Source organism: Panulirus ornatus, chromosome 18 (assembly GCF_036320965.1).
Source record: "Panulirus ornatus isolate Po-2019 chromosome 18, ASM3632096v1, whole genome shotgun sequence".
NCBI classification, from domain to species: Eukaryota; Metazoa; Arthropoda; class Malacostraca; order Decapoda; family Palinuridae; genus Panulirus; species Panulirus ornatus.
The window spans coordinates 43474068-43482635 of NC_092241.1; positions in this window are offsets into that span (position 1 = coordinate 43474068).

Genomic DNA, 8568 nt, shown 5'->3' on the forward strand with positions numbered 1-8568 from the left:
AAATGGTCACATGGAGAGAATGAGTGAGGAAAGATTGACAAAGAGGATATATGTGTCAGAGGTGGAGGGATCGAGGAGAAGTGGAAGACCAAATTGCAAGTGGAAGGATGGAGTGAAAAAAATTTTGAGCGATCGGGGCCTGAACATGCAGGAGGGTGAAAGGCGTGCAAGGAATAGACTGAACTGGAACGATGTGGTATATTGGGGTCGACGTGCTGTCAATGGATTGAACCAGGGCATGTGAAGAATCTATGGTAAACCATGGAAAGTTTTGTGGGGCCTGGATGTGGAAAGAGAGCTGTGGTTTTGGTGCATTATACATGACAGCTAGACACTGAGAGTGAACAAATATGGCCTTTGTTTTCTTTTCCTGGTGCTACCTTGCTCGCGTGCAGGGGAGGGGGTTGTCATTTCATGTGTGGCGGGGTGGCGATGGGAATGAATAAAGGCAGCAAGTATGAATTATGCACATGTGTATATATGTATATGTCTGTGTATGTATATATATGTATACACTGAAATGTATAGGTATGTATATGTGCATGTGTGGACATGTATGTATATACATGTGTTTGTGGGCAGGTTGGGCCATTCTTTCACCTGTTTCCTTGCGCTACCTCACTAATGTGGGAGACAGTGACACAGTGTAATAAAAAGAATGAAAAATAAACAATCAATTTTACCAGCTGGCTGTTTTCTATGTTTACTGTTCATTATTATTATCTTTTTTATTATTTTGCTTTGTCGCTGTCTCCCGTGTTTGCGAGGTAGCGCAAGGAAACAGACGAAAGAAATGGCCCAACCCACCCCCATACACAATGTATACACACACACATGTCCACACACGCAAATATACATATCTATACATCTCAATGTACACATATATATATATACATACACAGACACATACATATATACCCATGCACACAATTCACACTGTCTGCCCCCATTCACTCCCATTGCCACCTCGCCATACATGGAATACCATCCCTCTCCCCCCTCATGTGTGCGAGGTAGCACTAGGAAAAGACAACAAAGGCCCCATTCATTCACACTCAGTCCCTAGCTGCCACGCAATAATGCCCAAAACCACAGCTCCCTTTCCACATCCCGGCCCCACACAACTTTCCATGGTTTACCCCAGACGCTTCACACGCCCTGATTCAATCCACTGACAGCATGTCAACCCCGGTATACCACATCGATCCAATTCACTCTATTCCTTGCCCTCCTTTCACCCTCCTGCATGTTCAGGCCCCGATCACACAAAATCTTTTTCACTCCATCTTTCCACCTCCAATTTGGTCTCCCACTTCTCTCGTTCCCTCCACCTCCGACACATATATCCTCTTGGTCAATCTTTCCTCACTCATTCTCTCCATGTGCCCAAACCATTTCAAAACACCCTCTTCTGCTCTCTCAACCACGCTCTTTTTATTTCCACACATCTCTCTTACCCTTACATTACTTACTCTATCAAACCACCTCACACCACACATTGTCCTCAAACATCTCATTTCCAGTACATCCACCCTCCTGTGCACAGCTCTATCCATAACCCACGCCTCGCAACCATACAACATTGTTGGAACCACTATTCCTTCAAACATACCCATTTTTGCGTTCCGAGATAATGTTCTCGACTTCCACACATTCTTCAAGGCTCCCAGGATTTTCGCCCCTCCCCACCCTATGATTCACTTCCGCTTCCATGGTTCCATCCGCTGCCAGATCCACTCCCAGATATCTAAAACACTTTACTTCCTCCAGTTTTTCTCCATTCAAACTAACCTCCCAATTGACTTGACCCTCAACCCTACTGTACCTAATAACCTTGCTCTTATTCACATTTACTCTCAACTTTCTTCTTTCACACACTTTACCAAATCATTTTCCCTAACCCTCTCACTTTGCACACCACCCAACCAAAACACCCTACATCTGCCACTTTATCATCAAAACATTCAACAAACCTTCAAAATACTCACTCCATCTCCTTCTCACTTCATCACTACCTGTTATTACTTTTCCCACTTACCCCCTTCATCAATGTTCCCATTTGTTCTTTTGTTTTATGCAAGTTATTTACCTCCAAAACATCCTTTAATTCTCCCTAAAGTTCAATGATACTCTCTCACCCTAACTCTCATTTACCCTCTTTGTCAACCCTCGCACCTTCCTCTTGACCCATCAGCTGCTTTCTTTTATACATCTCCCAGTCATTTGCTACTTTACGAATGCAGAAAATGGTTAATGAGTATGAAGAAAACATAAACAGGTGTTACCAGACTCTGAATGCTTGAGGTTACACTCTGAATAAAAAAACAAGCAAAGAAAGAATGTCTGTGGAGAAATATTGCTAAACAGCGATTTGTGAAATTCTAATACAACCTTAGCTGAAAAACATGAGACAAAGAGCTACACTATACTTTATCTTTTCCATACTTGTGCACCATTTTCCACCTCAAGAAGTCTGCACTTGGAACATAAATCTTAAGAGAAAAACCCACAACTGGCTTCTTCCTTTGTTTCTTTTTTGGAAAGTAACAGAGACAGGAGGATTTCCCGCCCCCCATTCCTACTTCTTTTCGGTGCCTTTTACAACATGCAGGAGATACATGATTAATATTCTTTTTCCATTATCCCCAGGGAAAAGACTAAGGACGAGACAAACAAATCCATTGAGAAAAATTTATAAGTTCAGGTTATTCAGCTGCAGTAGCTGACTATGAGTCATGGACACATACTGCATAAAAGGCTAAAAAGGGAACTGTAGTAAGTTGAATGTGAATTTTCAAATCAAATAGCAAAGTGGGTAGTTGATGATTTTAAATCATGAAACAAAGACTGAAGATATGATGAAAGGCCAAAGCTTGAATGATGCAAAAAAAAAATTAAAAATCATCTTTCTGTATGATGAAATAAGAAACATTGTTATGGATAAAATGTTTAATGAACATCTCCATGTAACTTCAATTTTTTGAGCAGAGAGTCATTAAAGAACATGGTGATTCCCTATCCTAATGCTAAAAATATAGCCAGCTCTACAACTGAGAAACTGTTATTTTAATACAAACTTTGAGTCAGGAAAGCGGTCAGCCCAAATTCCTCTTTCACTGAGTTTTAAAATGTTGCGAGAGGTGTAACTTCTGCACTGCTGGAAACATATTCTGTGGCATGCTTGTCGCAATGAACAGCCAACCAACAAAGTGCCTCTTAAGGTCTTGATCAAAGGATACATCTGAAATGAGATGCAAATATCATGAAGTACCATCCATTGAAATACAGTTATCAAAAGACATCTGTATCCTGTTTTATCATAAAAGTCTCTGAACAAAATTATTTGAAGAACAGGTAGTACATACTTCACGAATGAAGTGAACATGAAACCTTCTCTAAAGTGATCACTGCAGTTGTAGTAGAGTTTAATCAATTATATCAATGTCATCATCATAGAATCACTGTAACACTCAGCTAAAAGTTTACCACTAGTTTATTTCAATTTACCTACACCATTAAGCTTACTTTAGAATGACACTAATTTTGTTTTGCAATGATAGCAAACTATTATGTTTGGACAATATATCAAGAATGGCTGAGAATGATGTGGGTCGTTATCTTTTAACTCTTCCATAAAAAGATGATAGTGAAAAGGTCTCTGAAATTCAAAGAAAACATTAAATACTGTAAAAGGTGAAATATTTGTAGAAATCAACAGAACATATGAAATCTTCATCTAACTTCTGCTAACAGCCAACATTTACCTTAATTTTTATTGTTAAGGTCAAACACTTTAATGGCAATGTATTTTGCTGGTTGCCGCAATGTGGTAGATTTTTTTTCATTGGAAAGGGGTAAGTATGCAGTCTGTTGTGGATGAGAGTGCTTGGGAAGTGAGTCAGTTATTGTTCGCTGATGATACGGCGCTGGTGGCTGATTCAGGTGAAAAACTGCAGAAGCTGGTGTCTGAGTTTGGTAAAGTGTGTAAAAGAAGAAAGCTGAGAGTAAATGTGAATAAGAGCAAGGTTATCAGGTACAGTAGGGTTGAGGGACAAGTCAATTGGGAGGCAAGTCTGAATGGAGAAAAACTGGAGGAAGTGAAGTGTTTTAGATATCTGGGAGTGGATTTGGCAGTGGATGGAACCATGGAAGCGGAAGTGAGTCACAGGGTGGGGGAGGGGGCAAAAGTTCTGGGAGCATTGAAAAATGTGTGGAAGGCGAGAACATTATCTCCAAAAGCAAAAATGGGTATGTTTGAAGGAATAAAGGTTCCAACAATGTTATATGGTTGTGAGGCGCGGGCTATAGATAGGGTTGTGCGGAGGAGGGTGGATGTGTTGGAAATGAGATGTTTGAGGACAATATGTCGTGTGAGGTGGTTTGAGCAAGTAAGTAATGAAAGGGTAAGAGTTGTTTGATTAAGTAAGTAATGAAAGGGTAAGAGAGATGTGTGGTAATAAAGAGTGTGGTTGAGAGAGCAGAAGAGGGTGTATTGAAATGGTCACATGGAGAGAATGAGTGAGGAAAGATTGACAAAGAGGATATATGTGTCAGAGGTGGAGGGATCGAGGAGAAGTGGAAGACCAAATTGCAAGTGGAAGGATGGAGTGAAAAAAATTTTGAGCGATCGGGGCCTGAACATGCAGGAGGGTGAAAGGCGTGCAAGGAATAGACTGAACTGGAACGATGTGGTATATTGGGGTCGACGTGCTGTCAATGGATTGAACCAGGGCATGTGAAGAATCTATGGTAAACCATGGAAAGTTTTGTGGGGCCTGGATGTGGAAAGAGAGCTGTGGTTTTGGTGCATTATACATGACAGCTAGACACTGAGAGTGAACAAATATGGCCTTTGTTTTCTTTTCCTGGTGCTACCTTGCTCGCGTGCAGGGGAGGGGGTTGTCATTTCATGTGTGGCGGGGTGGCGATGGGAATGAATAAAGGCAGCAAGTATGAATTATGCACATGTGTATATATGTATATGTCTGTGTATGTATATATATGTATACACTGAAATGTATAGGTATGTATATGTGCATGTGTGGACATGTATGTATATACATGTGTTTGTGGGCAGGTTGGGCCATTCTTTCACCTGTTTCCTTGCGCTACCTCACTAATGTGGGAGACAGTGACACAGTGTAATAAAAAGAATGAAAAATAAACAATCAATTTTACCAGCTGGCTGTTTTCTATGTTTACTGTTCATTATTATTATCTTTTTTATTATTTTGCTTTGTCGCTGTCTCCCGTGTTTGCGAGGTAGCGCAAGGAAACAGACGAAAGAAATGGCCCAACCCACCCCCATACACAATGTATACACACACACATGTCCACACACGCAAATATACATATCTATACATCTCAATGTACACATATATATATATACATACACAGACACATACATATATACCCATGCACACAATTCACACTGTCTGCCCCCATTCACTCCCATTGCCACCTCGCCATACATGGAATACCATCCCTCTCCCCCCTCATGTGTGCGAGGTAGCACTAGGAAAAGACAACAAAGGCCCCATTCATTCACACTCAGTCCCTAGCTGCCACGCAATAATGCCCAAAACCACAGCTCCCTTTCCACATCCCGGCCCCACACAACTTTCCATGGTTTACCCCAGACGCTTCACACGCCCTGATTCAATCCACTGACAGCATGTCAACCCCGGTATACCACATCGATCCAATTCACTCTATTCCTTGCCCTCCTTTCACCCTCCTGCATGTTCAGGCCCCGATCACACAAAATCTTTTTCACTCCATCTTTCCACCTCCAATTTGGTCTCCCACTTCTCGTTCCCTCCACCTCCGACACATATATCCTCTTGGTCAATCTTTCCTCACTCATTCTCTCCATGTGCCCAAACCATTTCAAAACACCCTCTTCTGCTCTCTCAACCACGCTCTTTTTATTTCCACACATCTCTCTTACCCTTACATTACTTACTCTATCAAACCACCTCACACCACACATTGTCCTCAAACATCTCATTTCCAGTACATCCACCCTCCTGTGCACAGCTCTATCCATAACCCACGCCTCGCAACCATACAACATTGTTGGAACCACTATTCCTTCAAACATACCCATTTTTGCTTTCCGAGATAATGTTCTCGACTTCCACACATTCTTCAAGGCTCCCAGGATTTTCGCCCCCTCCCCACCCTATGATTCACTTCCGCTTCCATGGTTCCATCCGCTGCCAGATCCACTCCCAGATATCTAAATCACTTTACTTCCTCCAGTTCTTCTCCATTCAAACTAACCTCCCAATTGACTTGACCCTCAACCCTACTGTACCTAATAACCTTGCTCTTATTCACATTTACTCTCAGCTTTCTTCTTTCACACACTTTACCAAACTCAGTCACCAGCTTCTGCAGTTTCTCACATGAATCAGCAACCACCGCTGTATCATCAGCGAACAACAACTGACTCACTTCCCAAGCTCTCTCATCCACAACAGACTTCATACTTGCCCCTCTTTCCAAAACTCTTGCATTCACCTCCCTAACAACCCCATCCATAAACAAATTAAACAACCATGGAGACATCACATACCCCTGCCGCAAACCTACATTCACTGAGAACCAATCACTTTCCTCTCTTCCTACACGTACACATGCCTTACATTCTCGATAAAAACTTTTCACTGCTTCTAACAACTTGCCTCCCACACCATATATTCTCAATACCTTCCACAGAGCATCTCTATCAACTCTATCATATGCCTTCTCCAGATCCATAAATGCTACATACAAATCCATTTGCTTTTCTAAGTATTTCTCACATACATTCTTCAAAGCAAACACCTGATCCACACATCCTCTATCACTTCTGAAACCACACTGCTCTTCCCCAATCTGATGCTCTGTACATGCCTTCACCCTCTCAATCAATACCCTCCCATATAATTTACCAGGAATACTTAACAAACTTATACCTCTGTAATTTGAGCACTCACTCTTATCCCCTTTGCCTTTGTACAATGGCACTATGCATGCATTCCGCCAATCCTCAGGCACCTCACCATGAGTCATACATACATTAAATAACCTTACCAACCAGTCAACAATACAGTCACCCCCTTTTTTAATAAATTCCACTGCAATACCATCCAAACCTGCTGCCTTGCCAGCTTTCATCTTCTGCAAAGCTTTTACTACCTCTTCTCTGTTTACTAAATCATTTTCCCTAACCCTCTCACTTTGCACACCACCTCGACCAAAACACCCTATATCTGCCACTCTATCATCAAACACATTCAACAAACCTTCAAAATACTCACTCCATCTCCTTCTCACATCACCACTACTTGTTATCACCTCCCCATTTGCGCCCTTCACTGAACTTCCCATTTGCTCCCTTGTCTTATGCACTTTATTTACCTCCTTCCAAAACATCTTTTTTATTCTCCCTAAAATTTAATGATACTCTCTCACCCCAACTCTCATTTGCCCTCTTTTTCACCTCTTGCACCTTTGTCTTGACCTCCTATCTCTTTCTTTTATACATTTCCCACTCAATTGCATTTTTTCCCTGCAAAAATCGTCCAAATGCCTCTCTCTTCTCTTTCACTAATAATCTTACTTCTTCATCGCACCACTCACTACCCTTTCTAATCAACCCACCTCCCACTCTTCTCATGCCACAAGCATCTTTTGAGCAATCCATCACTGATTCCCTAAATACATCCCATTCCTCCCCCACTCCCCTTACTTCCATTGTTCTCACCTTTTTCCATTCTGTACTCAGTCTCTCCTGGTACTTCCTCACACAAGTCTCCTTCCCAAGCTCACTTACTCTCACCACCCTCTTCACCCCAACATTCACTCTTCTTTTCTGAAAACCCATACAAATCTTCACCTTAGCCTCCACAAGATAATGATCAGACATCCCTCCAGTTGCACCTCTCAGCACATAAACATCGAAGAGTCTCTCTTTCGCGCGCCTGTCAATTAACACGTAATCCAATAACGCTCTCTGGCCATCTCTCCTACTTACATACGTATACTTATGTATATCTCGCTTTTTAAACCAGGTACTCCCAATCACCAGTCCTTTTTCAGCACATAAATCTACAAGCTCTTCACCATTTCCATTTACAACACTGAACACCCCATGTATACCAATTATTCCCTCAACTGCCACGTTACTCACCTTTGCATTCAAATCACCCATCACTATAACCCGGTCTCGTGCATCAAAACCACTAACACACTCATTCAGCTGCTCCTAAAACACTTGCCTCTCATGATCTTTCTTCTCATGCCCAGGTGCATATGCAACAATAATCACCCATCTCTCTCCATCAACTTTCAGTTTTACCCATATTAATCTAGAATTTACTTTCTTACATTCTATCACATACTCCCACAACTCCTGTTTCAGGAGTACTGCTACTCCTTCCCTTGCTCTTGTCCTCTCACTAACCCCTGACTTTACTCCCAAGACATTCCCTAACCACTCTTCCCCTTTACCCTTGAGCTTCGTTTCACTCAGAGCCAAAACATCCAGGTTCCTTTCCTCAAACATACTACCTATCTCTC